At 41.2% G+C, this 17,665-nt stretch overlaps 1 long non-coding RNA gene across 1 annotated transcript in view; it reads right to left on the bottom strand.

Annotated features, from left to right (window-relative positions):
• Positions 1-640: 640 nt before the first annotated feature.
• Positions 641-17,665, bottom strand: part of LOC127475245 (uncharacterized) — a 139,230-nt gene continuing 122,205 nt past the window's right edge. Inside the window, exon 4 of the long non-coding RNA XR_007906149.1 lies at positions 641-888. This is a non-coding gene — a long non-coding RNA (uncharacterized LOC127475245). The remainder of the gene's footprint in view (positions 889-17,665) is intronic.

Genomic DNA, 17,665 nt, shown 5'->3' with positions numbered 1-17,665 from the left:
ATTCTTGTTTACTATTCAGTTCAAGTAATAGATTGTAACGCTGTTTTTATTTTGGTGTTTCATTTCTAACCTCCATTATTTATTTGGCTTATTCACAGCATTTTTTTAGGTTTCTCCCCATAAATCATTTCATTGTGGCAGTTGAAGCGATCTCTGCATAGTCAAACACTACTTTATGCAGATCCCATTGGGGCTATTCACATATCCATATGTGCATGCAGTTCCCACTAATGCTTGTCAATGGGACTTAACATATGAGCTTGGACATGAGAATAGACCCCTTGCTGGGCACTTGACTAGATGGGGGTTTTTTTTGATGTTGATCCAGATCATTCACAGCAAACGTGGCTGTTATTAGAAATCACTGCACTTAACAGGACCACCGAGTACAACCTCCCTTCCCTTCTTCCACATGGGAGCTGCTTGGTGGGGTTTGCAGGCTCAGGGTAAATATTTCCTAGACACAAACTGGAATCTAAGGTTATTGCACAAAGTAGCTTTATTCTGTGCGCTCCCTTCTGTTTTCCATGAAACAGTATACAGTTAAGTTACTCCACTAAAGAAAGGACAGGTTTTTTAAGGAGTGAAGAGGGACTTGGACATTTGGGCTCTGTCTGTGTCTCCATATAGGCAGGGTGGTTGAAGCTTTAACATTCAGTACTTATGAAAACAAATGAAAAGCTGACGTAACCCTGAGCATTTACATTTTATTTCTGTGTACCTGTTTTTAGCATCTTTAGTGGTTCTCATAACTGCAGGCTCCCCACTCTGCTGGTATTCACGTGCCTATAAGTTAAGTGATGACAGAACACTTTCCATCATGAAGTTGAAGTCTTCAATATGTTTTGTAAAACTGATGCATCTTGTGCCATCTGTAATCCCACTCCGCTGCAATTCAGGGAGATGCAAATGTTGAGTCATTATTATTTGCTAACCATATGAAAATAATTACTGATTTCAGAGTAATTTGTAATGAACATGTGTACACATCTGAAAGAGGAAATGACCAAGTCAAGAAGTGTTCTCTCAATCTCTTCTGTTAGGCGGTTTCCTGCTTTTAAGCAACATTTTGAGATTTTGGAAGGTTGTTTTTTTTTTAAACTTATGATCCTTGGAGAAGTTTACTGAGCTATAATTCTGGGTGCTCTAGGGACTAATGAACTGAAGTAAAGTCAAACACGGGCAGGAAGCACTGTGTTTCAATAGCTAGCCTTTCAGGAATTAATTTACTTAGTTTAAATCTTCACTTTCTACCTCACTCCAGGCCTTCTATAGTGGCACTAGAAGCATGAACAAACCTATAACAGAGTACCAGGATAAAACAACACCTGTTTTCCAGAGATCTGGTCCTGATCCCACCAGCTACATTGTGAGCAGAACCTTGTACTAGGGCAGAAATCTTGAATTTAGTCCTGTGGGCACCAGGACTCACTTCTCAAGGTTAAACTGGGGACACATCTCAGGACATAGTGAAGTGAGACATACAGCAATTTCAGCAAGCAGTAACTCACAGAGTTATCCATTGCCCAAGATTGGCCAGTCAAGGTTGACCAGGTCTTTCTGTTTTAAAAGTTGATTTTCAGTGCTCATAACTTTACCAGGTACTAACCATTAGAGGACATTTTCCAAAATTCATGTTTTTGTCAGGCTGATTTCTTTCTGGAAAATTTTTATCCAAACTACTTCATCTATCTGTAAGAAAGGTGCTAGAAGGTGTTTCAGTGTTACTGTTCCAGTAGTTTGTCCTTGTAGAGCTTGGAAAAATATCCTTGTTTGAAAGCAACAACTGGGAGACTGGCCTAAATCATCTGTTTCTTAAGAAATGCTTTATGGAAGCCTCAAAAATCCATCAAATCTGAAAATCCTTTACAAACTCATGGTTTGCACACGCTCAGCAAAAGTTTTACAGCATTAAACTGCTAAAGTCAGAGCAGGTTTTACACTGTTTGGGCAGAGTGCACAAAGCCTGTGTCACTGTCAGGGGGTCCATGAACACCTCTCTAATATTCTTCCAAACATTTGCTAACTTTTAGGTGCTCAATCTTGCATTCTCAGGGTGTCCTGTGAATATTCCCTCTTCATGTGCAATTAAATGTCATTTACAAAGCAGGTAATGAGTTAAAATAACCGTGCCCCTGTTGCTTAGGAGGAAGTATGTCTTTTAGCTGGTACTAATGGATGGCAGCTATTAGTTACTCCTACATTAAGATGCATTCATATTGAAATTTTGTACTGTCATTACAATGCATTTGATTAAAATTCAGAAGAATTACACATTAGATATCATGTGGCTGGATGGAAGCGTAATTTAGCTGAGTCTGCAGATGCAGTCATGCAGGTGTTTCTGTAATTCTGATTCACTCGGTAAAACTGTCGATGTTCAGTGGCCCTCAAATCACATAACCATCTGTGGTTCAGTTCCTTGTGAAAGGAATTCCTTGTGCCTTTTATCAGATATGATCACTGGATTCCAGAACAGAACTTTTGTGAATCAGGCAACATTTAAATGTCAGGTGTTTTGGGGGGACGAGAGGTATTACAGACTTCGGGTATTTCAGCTTGCATTTGTTAACCATAGAGCTAGTGCAAGAACAACATAAAATCTGGAGTCTTTGTGGGAACCTTCCCTCACTCCAAGGAGGCATTATGCCTTCTTAAATAAGAAAGAATTAATAAGTCTGGACTGTGTCTGATTTGCAGTTTTTGAAACTAAACCAACCCTGGCCTTATGAATCTCCCTACAAAATAGTCAGGCACCCGAAAAGCACAGTGTTTTTTAAGGTAGATTCACATTTTCTACTTAGACCAAGTATTGATAAATACAGTTTTAAAAGCTGCAACTATTGCTGCTTTTCATTTTCACAAACAACAAGATGATGCTAGTTACTTTCAGTGCAGAGCCAGAGAGCTGAGCCCAACACACAAGAGGGTCCACAAATGCCAACAGAAACTCCTGCATCCTTAAAGACCTGCACATGTACCATTTCTTTGCTAAACAGAGAACTTCTCAAAGGGAGGAAGCCACAACTGGGAGCAAAAGATGAAGAAACAGGAACAAATAGGTGAGGAAATCAGGGACAGAGCCTAGAGGAGCTCTGGTTCTGTGAAGTGGAAGGGTTGTGGCTGGTGGTTTGCAGTGTAACACTGCTGCCTTTCCTACAGGGTTTTCCAGCCCATAGGTCTTCCCAGGCTGGGAAGATCTAGCCCTTTGCTCCATTTGGAAGCAGGGTGATGTGACTTTTGGTAAAATCACAGACTTCACTTCATGGGAACACATTGTGGAGAAACACAGCTAATGTGCAGTTTTGACTAGAAAGACTTTCAGGGTGGAACATGGTTTGAAAGAAAAAAAAACAAGTCAGAATCACCGGTGATTTCCTCTTTACCTCAAGGATCACCACGTTTACACATTTTGAAAAAGTGACTGAGCTGATTTGCAAGAGACTTTTATTTTTAAGGAAAAATAAAGACCTCACAAGAATTTTAGTCCATAAGCAACATACGGAAATGAGAAAAATCTGTCCTCAGTTGATGAAATATTTGTTTATCATTGAAATCTCAGACATTTGCATCCAATGTAAGGGCAAGACAAATCTTATGCATAACCTCCTAGAGAATTCAGTTAAAAGCAGTTTTGGATACCTGTAAGTAATTATGCTATCACATTCTCTAACGGATTTAATTTGGGCCAAGTAGCAACTACTGTATGTCCAAAAAGATAATGAATTAAAGCAATGCTTTGGCATATCCCCTTTCTGAAATGTTAGCAGCCTCTCAAGTGACTTGAAAAATGGGCTTCAATAAATGGACAGGAAAATATATGCAATTAAATTCAATCAATAAAGCTGTCCTTGACCAAAGTCCAAACATTAAAAACAACTCCAATTGAATTATGAGAAATCCTTTTCTGATTTTAACTAGATTAGTTTAATCACATGTGCATTGAAGTTGCGTGCCATTCCTCCCTAAGTTTATGGAAACAAAAAGCAACATACTACTCGCTGTCCCTTGCCTCAGCCCCGCTGTAGCTTTTCCACAGAGAAGAGCTCTGTTCTAGAAGAGTCATTTTCTGGTGAACAAAGTCACTCACTCAGAGGAAAATGGCAAGGTAGCGTCCCAGGTGATAGCCCTGCTTACCAGCCAGGTACTCCCTCTCCTTCACTCCCACAAACTCCTCATCCCCATAACTAGTCTCTCTTCCTTTCCTTTTGTTGAGAAACAGCAACATTTCCAAAGCCCTGAAAAGCTACTCAAAATGTAAACCTCTTTCAAATCTCAAAGTAACTGGAAGGTTTTGACACATCTCCTCCATTTGCCCTAGTGTAGTGATACAGCTAAGGATAAATATACCAAATCAGGGGTGCTCCAGACTGTGGTAAAAATGTACATAGGTACAAACCATAGAGATAAGCAACCCTGGCAACAGGACTTCTTCAGGAGGAAAAAAAAGGCACTTAAATTCAGAGACTTCTGGAAATAAATTTTTTCAGCAATCAGGTATTGTAAAAACTCTTACAAACAAGAGAGCATGTATAGATTCAAATCCTCACTGAGAAATACAGCCCAATATGTGCCAACCAGGAGAAATTTGGTAATTTAAAACTCCGTGCAGAAGCACCTCCCCATTGCTTCAGAGAAAGCAAAAGTTCATCACTTCCCTTCCCCAGGGAGGAAGGAACAGCTGACAAATAACTTCACAAAAGACGAACAGCCTCCAGCTGGGGATCCCTACACAAGTCTACTTGCCTGCAGGAGATCTGAACCAGCAACACCTGTGAGCTGAACATTGCTCTGCTGCTTCTCCGAGCTGACCTGTACAATCAAAAGTATTCTCTTAAATTCAGGAGGAGAATATAATATGAGGTTATTTTAGATCTGACCTTTCAGCCACGAAGCATTTATGATATGAAATAGACAGATCTGGGAAAATAACTCATAAGTAGCTAAGTGTTAGTTGAATTTTCACTCTTCGGGGATTTGTGGTTTTTCAGCAATTCTTTCCAAAATGAAGGCTGAATTAAGACAAAATGATATGCCTCAGATAAGGGACAGTGGATCAGAAGCAAAGATATTTCCTGCAATAAAACATTTATTTTGCAATAAAACATTGCAACCAGCAAGAGGGAGGAAAAATGTTAGTGGCAATGGGGTTGCTGGGTCTGCAGGATGGCTCTGGAGACCTTCCCATGAACATATCCCCACAAAAGCTCTATCCAGATCTTTAGTAGGACACAGAGCCAAGTGTGACAAAACTTAATATGAAATGTTACAATAAGAATAATACCACAAATAAATGCCCAACACTGCCACTATGAGATTGGGAAAACTCGCACTGATGAAATCTCCTCCTGACTTTATCTTGACCACATTGGCTGATACTTCCATAACGTGTCAGGAGATCAAGCTGAGTAGAAAGACACCTGAAAAAAGCAACCATCTTCCTGCTGACAGCAGAACCTCTGCCTTGGACGATCTCTAGCTGTTTGCACACATACTGGGAAGCCCAAGGAGCTTGTATTCCCTTAGCAACCAAAGTTGGCACCTGTGATATTTGTTTTCAGCAACTGACACCAAGAGTTTGAACTTACATCTGTTTTACTGAATTACGGTAAAACAGTATTAGTAATTGCAAAAAGCAGCTCTCATTTGGACAATGCCATGCAGATCATTTGCAGCCTGTGCTGTCTGTAATTTCATTTCACATCCCCCTCAGAAAATACAGGAAACTGCACAGCAGAAGAACATGACAAGTCTTATGCAGGCTGGGTCTTGAGAGTGTGACCTATTCCCAGCTATAAAACTTGCTTATGTAGAAGTTTTCCTAATGTCTTTTATAGTTTGTTGGTGAAGGATTGTCCACGTGGTGCCTTATCACAAACTGTGGAATGAGTCCAGGAGATGGCAACAACATGAACTGCTGTGGGGGATAACAAGGACTCTGTTATGACTGGGAACGTTTGCAGTACTATAAATAACTCTATCAATATTGTGATAATGGCACTTTAAAGAGGTCTATTTTACAAGTGTTGAATGTAAGAGAGACCACAGCTGTGCTCATTAATTCTGAAGTAGGCTCCTCTCTACGTACAATTTGCAGGTGTAACAATAGGAGTGTTGACTCAGTGCAGGTCTAGCTAGTGTTTGGATTAAAAAAAAGGTCACAGTAGCATGATTAGTTCTTAACAAGTCTTTATTGTGTTTGGCAGAGGGAAAGCAAATGATGATAGTTTAATTGAAAACAATAAAAGTAAAATGGAACTTTGTTACAGAATTTATCTATGCGTAAATAGTTTCTCCCCCCCAAAGAGCAAGTACCGTAATTGACAGCAGTAGATCTTTTGATAATTAATTGCAGTAAATTATCACTTGGCACAAAGAAGGCATAATTCTAATTAATTTGCAACCTTTCCAGCATAATACTGAATTGAAAATGGCACTGCTGTAATTTTTTTGAAGCTAATATAGAACTGGAGTACAAACAACATTGTGATGCCTTCTTGTGTTTTCCTTGTTTGGAGTTGAACCGGGGTGATTTGGTCCTCTCCACACAATTGCTGTACCACGTGGAGATGACCCAAATGGGCAAGAGTTTCCGGCACAGTCAGGATTAATCTGCCACAGCATGGGATAATATAATTATGTACAGAGATCCAGGCAGAATGGGTTCAGCTGGGGCTCGTCTGGAACATCAGTGCCTTGATTTGAGGAGAGTCAGGGCTGTAAAGTCCTTTAAATCTAGACTTGATTCAAAATAAAGATATGTGGTAATGTGGACAGCCCAGACTATTTAGGCAGAGCTAAGGACTACAACGTCTGTCAAATCAATCAGCCTCCATCTTGTTAACTTACAAATGAATTTCCTTTACCTCTAGGAGCACAAATCCCCTTGGCAACTGCAGGGCAGAGCTATATGGCAAGTCCTCCTGAGGAGGTGTGGTGGAGGGAGATCTGTGGAGGCAGCCAGCTCACAGCATGGGCAGCTTTTAACTCTTGAGCACTGCCTGGATGCAACGGCCAGCAAATCCATCTTAAGCAGGATGCTCCGTGAATGCTTATGGATGAGGTGCTGTTCCTCTCTTGTCATAACCAGACTTCATGGTAAAGCTCCCCAGCTAATGATTTGTTAATGACATTAAGATCTGGGCCCCAATCTGTGACATTGCACACAGCCCACAACTCTTCTGTGCCTCAAAACTTCTCAGTGTCCCTGGGAGATAATATTTACCTCCCGCACATCAGTGTTGTGAGAATAAATTAACTTTGGGAGAGTATGTTGAGCTCCTTGGAAAACAGTTACTAAATAAGTGCAAGTATTATCATACATTAAATCAGATCAGCTATTAAAAACAAGAACAAGTCCTCAGATCTGTAGCCCTTGCTACATCAGTTTCTCCCTCCCTTGCTGATTACTGTTAGCCTTGATAATAATGAACTCAAAGACGATATTAGCAGCCTAACCTATACTATGATTTAATCTTGATTGCCACAGATCAAGGTTTGATTTAATTGCTCTAGAATTAATTAGGAAGAGAAACAAGTTATAAAAAAGAATTTTCGCTCTAAATAAAGAAACTGTTTACATTCAATTGGAGTTCATGTTGGAACAAATCATTAAGCTATAAAAGATTACATCTGGGCTAGAATTAAAGTCAAGCCGATTCATTAACCCAAATGGTAGCCCAGAGATTACTAACATGGTATTTCTGCTTTGGTGATCAAAGGATCAAGGATACATGACCAGATGACCCTAATTGAAGCAATCTCCACTGAATTTTGTAAATGAACTTGAAAGTACTCAGAAGATAGTCAACGTGTCAACATGGAGAATAAATTTATCCTGGTAGCCTTTGTTTATACATAAGGAAAAGGAAAGGAAAGATAATGGCAATATGGCAATCCTTTATGCAGTACATAAAGCAAGAATATTTTTCTTGAGTTATGGAGGAACTTTATCCAAATTGTTTATAGTTGTCTGTTAGAGCTTTTAAAATAAAGGGAATTTACAGTCAAAAACTTCGTTGCTATTGCCCTGTCAATGACCTCATCACACCTGACCTATAACGAGTATCTTCTGCTGAGTTAGACCATAAATCAGCCTGCAGGCAAGGCCTTTCCCTCAAAAAGCTGAATTAGGTATGATAGTTTTATTGTGTGAGCTACTGTTCACAGGGGACTGAGTAGAATCTGCTGCCCGTATTTCACTCCAGAGTGCAGGATGGATGAACTCCAGCCTTGGTCCCAATGGTGAAAGGCCAAGTCTGTGCCTCACTGAACCCCTGAACTTACAGACTCTTGACTCGGCATTGGGGAGAATTGCAGATACTTTGTCAAGGTAATACTTGAAGTATAAGCTCAGCTTGTGTTTCAAGTTTTAAATAAGAAAAATACACTTAAATGCTGGAAAGTAATAGGGGTACGACTTCTTTTGAAAGCCTGGTATAGACATTAGTGAAATCTTACATATTCCTCTGTGGAAAATCAAAAGTCACTGAGCATAAGAACTTCCTGAAGAGAGAGACTATGATTCTTGTAATAACAAAGCAAGAATTGGATATGATAACTAGTGATGGACAAACTTGAAAAGGTTCAGGGCTTGTGCTTGGTCTGAGAGCTTTGATGCATATCCAAAGCTTATCCAGACCTCCTGGAGATGTAAATATTGGGATGGAAATCTTGCAAGAACAGGCTCTCTCAAGAGGTTTTTCTTTTTTGGTATTTTGGGCAAGTATTTTCTTGTCACGCTGGAGATACAACAAAAATAGTAATGACAAGACATAAGACCTGTTCTTTAAGAGTACTTCATCAAGTTTAAATCAAGAATTTAAATCAAGAATATAAAAACTTCTCTTAAAATGCTTTCCACATCTTCAGACCTTTTTGTGTCTAAGAGGGGCAAACTTTTAAAGTAAATGGGGATAAATATGAACCAGTACCTTCTGAAGTTTAATTGTGCTACAGCCCTTTTGAGTTAGGTTCTTTTGTCATTTTATCTATTTTGGTACAATTGCTTCTATGTATAACACATATAAAAATGCTGCACAGATTTTTGGATCAATGAGATGCAGATCAAGGAAACAGGAACACTGAAATGTCATTTGTGTATATGGCCATTGAATTAAGTAAATTACAACTTCCAAAGTCCAGGCTTTTCATGAAACCTCGCGTTTGAGGAAGTTCTTATATGTGTGTACCCATGTAAACTTTCCTAGCACGGAACAAGACCTGAGGAGGGACTTCCTTTGAAGACCAGGCTGGTCAGGGCCAAACTGACTTCTTTTCACAACATAATAAAAAACCCTCATGTGTCTTTTATGGTTTGAGCTTTGAGGAGCTCTGAGGAGGACCCCAGCAGGTGGGGCTCACCACAGAGCAGGAGCTGGGAGCTGATCTGTAAGATCAAGATTTGTGGTTCCTCAGTGCTGGGAAAGAGGCCAAAGCCCTTTGGAACCCATGGCTTACAACTCTATACCTGTAGCTCAGCATTATCCCTAAATGGACATGGTATCACTTAACCATTGATTAATTGTCCTAAATGTTTGTTAAGAAGTTGTAACCTGCTATTTTCATCTCCCTCACATGCTGAAGTCATTGCTGCCTGCGTGTCTAAGCCAGCAGACCTGGCCCTGTTCCTCTCCCATCGCAGCCAATGGCCTAACCCAGCTCCAAGTCCATGGGAGTGTCTCTGTTGACTCCAGTGAAGGCTGGCTGGGATTTTGGGGAGCTGGCAAAGTGCATGGAGAGCAGCACACTGGGCTCTCCCGATGAGCACTGCAACTCTTGTGTGCTGAGGGAGATGCTGTGCACCCAGGGAGTACAGTTTGCCCCCTTTGTAGTAGCAACACCTAAACATGGGATGGTAAGTAAATAAGCACACACGAACCCAGCCAACGCACACAGCAAAAATTACCATCCGTGTTCAGGAAGCAACAAATCAGGTCTCACGTCATCGTCAGAACTATTTAAATTGTCATTGGCCGTGTCACTCTTTCCTTTTTTAGCTGCTCAGTAAGCCACGTTTTGTCATCTTTGTACTCAGATATATATTTTATCTTCAGTAGTGCATATGAAATCTAATGTGTTAATAACTTGGGGAATAAATTTGCATCCAACACTCCATTATTTTTATCTTGTTTTTCTATTTAACCGAGTCACAAAAAGTCTACACTTCAATCTCCAAATATTCCAGAACAGTACAGCAGAATTAGGCAAATTAATTACATATTGGCATAACAGCACTAAGAATAGAGAACGCTACAGAGCTTTGCAAAAGAAGACTTTTCTACAGATGGAAAAACTTAGACACAGTGTTAAAGTTAGTCCTGTAAAAAAACCCCACAAGATGAAAACAAGTAGTTTGAGTGTCTGCTCATGCATTCAGGCTTGGTTCCTTGTTGTTTTTTTCCTCAGTGTTGGCTTTTGGCTGCCCCAAAGTTGTCAGGGCACTGATTAGACCCTGGAACTGGTGAAGAGGTGAGAAGATAAACCTTGCAGGGTTTCAGGCATTCAAGGGATAAAACTGGCTGAGGTGCTTAAATACCAGATATAACCAACATGCAACTGAGGCCTTTAATGGGTTCGAGGTATCAGCTCATCACTGCGAAGGCTTTGACTTTCTGCCATTGCAGAAGAGGCACAAAGCAGAGGACCACCCTTGTCCTCATAACTGCCCAGTCCAAGGCATGTCAATGAAGAACAAACCAGACAAACAGAGCCAAACTGACACATAATATTTGTTAATAGAGCAGTTTTAGATTTGCATGAGTGGGTCTATTCCTTATTTTGTCTTCCCTTGAGGCAACCCCCTATTTCCATGTGAGGTGCTCACTGCTGTTCTCAACTTCTGTGCTATTTTAGGTACTAAACAGGCATCTGAATGAAGTTCATGTCTCCTTGGTGTTTCTGACCTGTCAGACATGCTGGGGTTTGAAAGAACGGGTAATGTACCCGTCAACTAACAAAGAGCACCCAGTGAGGGCCCAATATTTCTTAAAAAATAGTCCTATTGGTAATCGTACAGATAGCAGAGTCAGTGGGACAGAGAAAATTATCCCACCCCTACAAGGAACAGATCTGGAAAGGTGCTCTCTGTGAGGAGGAGGATAGCTCAGTCCTAGTGCCTCTTCAGTTTGGGGCCTCTTGGAGAGCTGTGGTGGGGGTTTTGTGAGGTGGGAGTTGCACCACCACATCTCACACCAGCCACTGACAGCTGCAAAATGCTGGCTGGGTCTTTCAAATGCAAGCCAGCGTAAAGCTGGGCAGTATTCCTTACATTTTTCTCAAAAAAAAAAAATCCAAAGTATCTTGGGAGAGGAATCTGTGTGGTACGCAGGGGTCTGCTCTGCCTGCCTGCCTTTAGAGAGCCACCTTCCTCACACAGCCACCCTGTCCCAGCAGGGCTGGGGCTGCTCTCTTGGTTGGTGCTCATGGGACTGTCACTGCTCCTGCCAAAATGTGAAGCTAGGCAAAGAACCTTTGCCTCAGGAAAGCCAATGGATGGCTCATCTCAACCAGGTGTCTGGTGACTTCTTTATTTCCCAAGGGGAGGTGTTTCCAGGTGTGATAACTGATCAACCCGCTTCCTGAAGGCAGTGAAAAGTTGGGAGTGTTAGTAATGAGGAAAGTCCAAACGCAGAGTTTTACAGCTGCAGACCCATGTTAGTAACACACTTTGAGGGAAACCCATGGCTGAGAGAAACAGGAGGTTTTCCTGCCTCTAAAGTGAGGTGTGTACCAAATATACGGTCACTGCAGCTGATTTTAGAAAGCAGGTTTACAGATTTTCTGAACTATGTGAGTTTTATGTTCTCAAATATTCAGCATTTTTTTCTAGTCAACTTTTGGAAATTTCAGTGCATCTTTTATGAGGATTTTACTACGTGGCCTCCAGGGCAACTGGGGGAGATGTGCAGAGTCCTAAAGGGCAGATGAGTATGAGCTGCCCAAGAACTCTACAAAGAGAAGCTCCTTTTAAAATTGAAGCAAAGTAATGTTTTAAGGAATCTTAATCAGAAATGTTAAAAAGGATCATGTGTTTTGTGAGGAACTTGAAAAATCAAGCCATGTATTTTAGTACCTGCAGGAGCTTTTAAACCTCACACCTAAGAGCCCCGGCCTTCATTACAGTTATTTGATGAGTCAATGTATTCAATCTCTAGTCAAAAGGTCACTCCACTGAATTCAAAAACATATGTAATTTTTTTTTTTAATACAGATGGAATGCCACTGTAACTGTTACTCTGCTCTTCTGAATAGCATCAATTGTAGTGCTGTAACAATCTGCAGGGGATGAGGTTTTGCAGCTGGTTGCCTGGTCTGAGCTCCAGACTGAGCCACCCGAGATGGTGCAACTCCGCATGAAAGACAGTAATGAGTAGACAAGATGTAGATGTCAAAAATGAGAATTAAAGTAAAAAAACACTTGTTCCAAACTGAAAGCTTCAGTTGGAGAAGGTGAGATAGTGCCAGGTGATTTTGTTGTACCCCAAGGGAGTGATCCTGTGTTGTGCAAGATGAATTCCTCCCTGGAAGTGCCCCACTCTTCCTTGACTGCCAAGGCAGTTTCAGAGTAGATATCTAGTTGTTAGGCAGTAAAAATAACAGGTGAATCCACCCTTCACACCCAGATGTGGAATGTGCTGTTTTCTATAGGTATTATATGTACATTTGATGTCAGGACATTTACAGAGATATAGAAATTAAGTTAAAGCACAGACCATAATTAAAAGGATCACAACTAGGATCTGGATGCTGTCTCTCTCACACTGTTGTCCTTTTAACCTTGGAAAAATCATCCTAGGCAGGATTTTTAGGGATGTTTAGGTGTGAAGTGCTGTTGGTGTCAAGTGATTCATCCAGATTGCAGTCAATTATTTAGACATCTCAACACTGATGGGATTGTTGCCCTTATCTCTGTCTCTGTTTCCCTGTTTTCAACACAGGGATAGCACCTACCTGCCAGGCAGGATTACTGTCCCCAGTGCTTTAAGATCTTTGGGTGGCTGACGCTGCCGGTGAAAAGTGCAAGCTCATCATGAATTTCAGATTGTCTTGCATATGGTGCACTGCAGACAGCACAGCCCCCGGGCCCTGCGGCGCTGAGCACCACCACAGCCGACCTCAGATTTGGTGACAAAATTCGTAGCACCAACTGATCTGTGAGATCAGCTGCTCCCTTCCTCCTGGCTTCTTACTGACTCCTGCTGCGTGACTCAGGGGCCTGACAAGAAGCAGCATCAAGGAAGAAAGTACTTATTGTCGTCTCCGTTGCACTAGCATTAAAACATGTGCTTTATTCCTTAAAATGCAGCTTCAGAAGAGAAAAATAACCAGTTTTCCCTGTGTGGCTGGAGTCTGGCTTGAGCACTACACAGGAGCAGACAGGCGGATGCGAGCGGCAGCGGGAGCTACTCGAGCCTCCCGTTCAGTTGCCCATCTCTCCCAGCAGGTGATGCTAAAGCGCGACTGTTTTCAGCAATTTTAAGGAAGTGGAAGATTTTATCGGGGGAAATCCGAGGTGGTAGAAAGGCTTCTGGGGCTCAGTGCTGCAGGGGAACATACTGCAAACATCCTGGAAAACCTGGAGACCAATTTGTTGCTGTCTTGTATTTATTAAGAGCTTGGAAAGTAACAGGGTTAGAGCTTCTGTGGGTTTTCAGGAGTTTAAGGCAGACCATGACATGCTGACGTTTACATGTGTGTTTCTGCAGTCCTTACAGCTCAAGCATAATGCCAGCATCTTACTGTCTTACTATGCCATGTCTTGACTCTTGCCTAACCTCTGTGCAGGGCAGCCAGACCATTCAGGGCAAGTAATTTGGAACAGGATATTCGGCAAGGGTTGTAGCTTTCTGGTGACTTTTGAAATATGCAGTGACATGTATTAGTAGGAACAAAGCAGCCTTTTGCCTGTAAATGTTGCCAAAGTTCAGATACGTTTAAACTCCCGCCACTCTCTGGAGCCAGGAGAGGAAATGGTTCTGGAGTGGGAAGTATAGGCTCAGATATACATTTCCTTGGAATTTAGGAAAATTAGAGGGAGTTTGGCCTTGGTTTTACTTCCATTAGAACTTTTCTGAGGACTTCTAGGGCAGGCAATATAATTGACTCTGAAATGAAGTTTCAAAATTCAAAGATTCATCTGGAAGGTATTAATAAAAACAATAAAAATAAAAAATTAAAACCAGTTCTTTTAGTGAGAAAAACTGCCTACGTTTTTTGAGTTGGATACTTTTTGTACTTCTATAGATGAAAAGTCTTTTTTTCCCCTCTTAAGAAAAAAGAGACTTCTGGGGTCTGCTGTAAGAACACTCTTTGGTTCTCAGCATCCAGACCATTAGTCCTGGACTGATGTGCTTTAGGAAACATACAAGAGGTCCCTGTCACAGACAATTTAGAACAATGCATATTTTGGGAAAAGGGTGTACAGAAAGACAAAAGAATTTCTCTGGATCCTGTGTCTGGTATGTGGAGGGGCTCAGAGGAGGAGAACTTGATTCCTCATCAAGTGCTTGGTCTGCTGGACCATTATTGCTACTATGCTAATACACTCATCAGTTATACACTGGGGCTGTAGGATATAACACCACTACCTCCCCGCTTCCTAAATTCCTGTAGGCAAACATAACACGTTGTCAGGGATCCAGTGCTGATGTGCCTTTTCCCTGACTGATTCACTTCCTTGGGTCAGAAGTATATCCTGGGACAGTTAAGAATGCACCAAGATATATGGACAGGTTTGTTTTCTTCAAAGCCCTTGGATTAGAATCAAATTGCCTGAAGGAAACTTCTAAGAGCATTTTAGTTTCTTTTAAGAAAAGAGTTTCTGCAAATATTACTGGGTTTGCAGTTTTCTTGTCGCTGACTGTATTGGGTTTTCTTGGGTTCTCTGGAGATATTGTCTGTTCATGTGCACTGTAAGCAGCCACTGCAGAGGCTGTTTATTAAATGCAGATGTTTTGCATCCCCTGCTCTCTGGAGATCATGCTCATCACACTGGGCTTAATTCTTCACCCACCTTGGGAAAAGGTTATCAGTGGGAATGAGACAGTTGCAAAGGTAATGAACAGGATGAACTCAGTTCTATATGAGCTTCTATGGTGATAGATGAGGTGGGGACCAAGCCAGGTGGCTGTGGAGCAGGAAAGTTTACTGACAGCAAACTGCAGGAGAGCTGGAAAACAGCCTGATGGGCCTTTGGATCAAATTCTGAACCAAATGAACAGTATTATACTTTTGGGATACCCTTTTGGATAGGTGGACAACAACAAGGTGTGCGTGAGCAGAATGGATGGTGAGATTTGAAGAGAAACTCCAGGAGAAAGATCAATGGTGTTGAATGTGAAGTACAGAATGAGAAATCTGACACTATTGTGCTCTTTCTGCCCTAACTCATGCAAAGTATGAAATTCAGTATGTAAGAGAAAAATAAGATTTTTCTCCATTGTCAGTGACCCTCAGTAGCTTTTACAAGTGGAGCTGTTATTTAAAAAAAGGGAGGCAAGAGCTTACTTCACTTTTTCATTATTTGAGAGACTTAGGAAAGAAGGATAAATATGGCTCATAAAGACTATAAAGCAGCTAAAAGCAATTGCAGAATGAATTACTTCAGTTACATACTGTTATTAGAGTAAGTGTAAGGTGCTATTCTTTTCATAAGAGCCAAATAAAATAAAATGGGAACTTCCAAGCAATAGTATTCTGACCTCACCAAATGCCTTTGTCTAATTTAGACTGCATTAGCAATTGTGTTCTTTACACAATCCGTGGTAGGATAGGGGAAGGATTTATAGACAGCATTATGTCCTAAAGAGATTCATACACTGAAATTATCAAATGCATTTAAAAATACGAAATTAGCACTTTTCATCCATAAATTTCCAAAGTTGTATTTTAAAAGGAGGACATTACCTAACTCCATGTAAACTAAATAACTTTAAGTCAAATGAGACAATTTATGTTTGCAAGATGTTTATACTTGAAATAAGAGCATCATTTAACATCTCTTTGCCTTTTTCTCATGCTGATTTATCTCCCAGATTTCTGGAGGTCACTTTATTGGTAGAAGTCAGTATTTGTTGTGTTTTGCAATGCAAAAATTCTTTTCATTCCCTAACACTAGAACAATATTTCATTGAATTGCTCTGGTTTATTAGACTAGTTGCACAGATGTCCTCTCTTCCTGAGCCAGATGTACAGAGTGCTGCTTCCAGCTTAGCCCAAACTGGAACATGTTGACAGAATAACATAACTGAGACCAGACATATTGCATTTTACACTAAAGGTCATGCAAAAAGCACAGGCTGCATATAGCATGGGCTGTTTTACATAAACACACATTTGGTTCAGCTTTGGTATAGGGATTACTGAAAGAATGCTTGGGGAGGATAGGCTATAAAGCAGTTGGAAAGATCTGACAGTCATTGAATGAATTACCCCAAACTGGTACATCTTTCAGAACAAGTGTGAAAGGCTCTCTGCAAAAGGAGGCGAGAGAAAACTTGCAGAGACAGAAGCTACTTGGCAAGTTGAACAGGAGATTTCCTGAGGACTTTTCCAGTGCAATGGGATTGACTCAGCACTGTCTTTACCTTGCTAATACCTTTCATCAGCAAAAAAGGACTTACGAAAAGGAGAATAAGAGATCAAATCGCTAAGCAAGGAAGTTGTATGAATGCAGGCAAGGCCAGGGTGTTTCCAGTGGCTGCAGTATCTATTTTCGAAGCAGAGCTTGAGGGAAGCAGTCATGGATCCAGATGTTACAGAATCCTTCCATTGTTCTGCAGAGCAGCTACAATTTCAAATACTTAAATGTTACACTCACACGAGCTGAAGATGCACACAAGGACCTGCAGCCAGATTAGTTCACAGACTCATAGAATGGTTTGTGTTGGAAGGGACCTCAAACATCATCCAGTTCCAATTCCCTACCATGGGCAGGGACACCTTCCTCTAGATCAGGTTGCTCCAAGCCCCGTCCAACCTGGCCTTGAACATTTCAAGGGATGGAGCAGATGCAACTTCCCTGGGCAACCTGTGCCACGGCCTCACCACGCTCACAGGGAAGAATTTCTTCCTGATATCTAATCTAAAACTACTCTCTGTCAGTTTGAAGCCATCCCCCCTTGTCCTGTCACTCTTGTAAAAAATCTCTATCTTTCCTGTCGGCTCCCTTCAGGTACTGGAAGGCCACAATTAGGTCATCCCAAAGTCTTCTCGCCTCCTATTTGAGGATAAGTGTGCAAAGCCAAACCAGGGACAAAATTCCCAGTATTTCTTTGCTAACCAGGTTGGTCTCAAGTGGTAAAAATCTTGCATGGCACACGCTATGCTGCCCTCGATCCTGGTGACAGAGGAAGGGGAACAAAACCCTTGTGAATTTTGGAATTCACTTGTGACTTGCAGCAGGGTTGGGTGTTTTTATGCAGGAGGCTTAACCTCTCTCAGTTTTCTGATCTGAAATACTGGTATAACCACTAACCTCCTAAGGAGACTGTTCAGTTTAAATAATCAGTGTTCATAAAGTCTTTGAATTAAAAGGCAGTACAGACTGTAAGTGCCAAGGATTACTGGTATTACAAACAAATGAACAACAGCAAATGACTAGAAGCACGCCGCAAAGGAGGAATGTCATTAAGGAAAGAGGTCCCATTTCAAGCTGCCAAATACA

This window comes from Manacus candei, unplaced genomic scaffold (assembly GCF_025592945.1).
Source record: "Manacus candei isolate 608988 ecotype Guabito, Panama unplaced genomic scaffold, ASM2559294v1 h1tg000005l, whole genome shotgun sequence".
Taxonomy (NCBI): Eukaryota; Metazoa; Chordata; class Aves; order Passeriformes; family Pipridae; genus Manacus; species Manacus candei.
Note: the sequence above shows the minus strand (reverse complement) of the source record. Positions and strands in the feature narration are given on the sequence as shown.